Source organism: Lupinus angustifolius, unplaced genomic scaffold, assembly GCF_001865875.1.
Source record: "Lupinus angustifolius cultivar Tanjil unplaced genomic scaffold, LupAngTanjil_v1.0 Scaffold_118, whole genome shotgun sequence".
NCBI lineage: Eukaryota > Viridiplantae > Streptophyta > Magnoliopsida > Fabales > Fabaceae > Lupinus > Lupinus angustifolius.
In genome coordinates this window covers 445,022-446,908 of record NW_017724979.1, presented here as the reverse complement: position 1 = coordinate 446,908, position 1,887 = coordinate 445,022, and positions in this window count along the sequence as shown.

Here is a 1,887-nt window from a genome sequence, read left to right as displayed (position 1 = left end):
GCTTCTACTCAGAAAGTGCATTTTTCGGGGTTTAGCTGCATGTTGTATTTGCGGAGTTGCCGAAAAATGCTTTCCAAAATGGATACATGATCTTCGCCGGGGAGGCTTTTGGCGATCATATCGTCCATGTAGACTTCCATGTGTTCTCCGGTCTGGCCGGCGAACACCTTGCTCATCATTCTTTGATACGTTGCCCCCGCATTTTTCAAACCGAAGGGCATGACAGTGTAGCAGTAGGCGGCTTGATCAGTGATGAATGCAGTCTTTTCTTGGTCGGGGGGGTACATAGTGTAGCAGTAGGCGGCTTGATCAGTGATGAATGCAGTCTTTTCTTGGTCGGGGGGTACATCGGGATCTGATTGTAGCCGGAGTATGCGTCCATGAAGGACAAGTACTGATATCCTGAAGAATTATCCACCAAATGATCAATGTTTGGGAGAGGATAAGAGTCCTTAGGGCATACCTTATTGAGGTCTGTGTAGTCCACGCACATCCGCCACTTCCCTGAGGGTTTCTTCACCAGCACAACATTTGCTAACCATGTGGTGTAGGTGATTTCGCGGATGAAACCCGCCTCCAGCAACTCGGCCACTTTCAAAGCAACTTCCTTGGTCCTGTCCGCCCCCATTTTTTGCCTTCTTTGCGCCACTGGTTTAGCCCCTAGTTTTGTTGTCAGTCGATGGCAGGCGAAAGAAGGATCTATACCCGGCATATCTGCATCTATACCCGGTTTGCCTTTAGCGATGCCTCCAACCGTGACCTTTGACTTGGCGGGAGGGAACTGCCAAGGTATACTACTTGCCTTGGGGATTGACCCAACTGTAGAGTTGTTTTTTCCCCGTCTGGTTGTGGTCGGAAATCTTCTTCGTCCGCCCGGACGGCCAACTCTACCATGTGCACGCTCCGAGGTCTTTTGGAGGGAGGAACGTGCTGCTTGTTGAAGTGGGGGCGGAGGCTCATCTGGTAGCAACTGTGGGCCGATTGTTGGTCTCCTTTTACTGTGCAGACTTGGAGACTGATGGAGAGGAACTTCATGCAGAGGTGGGGTGTAGAGACGATGGCTCCAAGCCTGTTCAAAGTAGGCCGACCGATTATGGCGTTATATGCTGAATCGCATTAGACGACCAAGAACTTTGTTTGGACGGTCCTGCTCATGGGGTGGTCGCCGACTGTAAGCCAAATCTCTACGTATCCCCTGGGAGTGATTCCCTGACCGGAAAATCCGACCAGCTCTCCATCATAAGGTAAGAGGTCGCGATCCCGGAGCTCCATTTTTTCAAATAGATCCTGAAAAATAATGTCAGCCGAGCTACCTTGATCAATGAACAAGCGACTAACCTTTTTATTGTTGAGTTTGGCGGTGATGACAAGAGGGTCATCGTGGCCTCGGACGACGCCTTCATAATCCCGATAGTCGAAAGTAATGGGGGGAGTGGATCTGTAATGCTGTTTCTGTTGGGAGCTTCTGGCAGCGACGTGCATTACCTCCCGGACATACTTTTTTTGGGCGGTCCTCGAGGTTCCCCCGACAGCAAAACCTCCGGAGATGGTGTTGATATCAACTGGGCTCCGTGGTCTCCGATTGTCTGCCTGGTGCCTATCCGCCTGAGGACGTGGGGTAGGGCGCCGTTGTTGAATTTGTGGGGGAGACCGTCTTCTTGGGGGTTCTGGGCGACGGGGTTGCGGTGATCGTCGGTGCTGTTCTAAACCTGCGATGAATCGCTGCAGATGACCAGCCTATATGAGATCTTCAATTGCATCTCGGAGCTGGGTGCAGTCATTGGTTAAGTGGCCGAACATACTATGGTAGTCACAATACTTGGACCGGTCTTACGGGCCGGGCTTTGTAGGGCGGGGGCGTGGGAGTTGGACGAGGTGAGTGGAGAG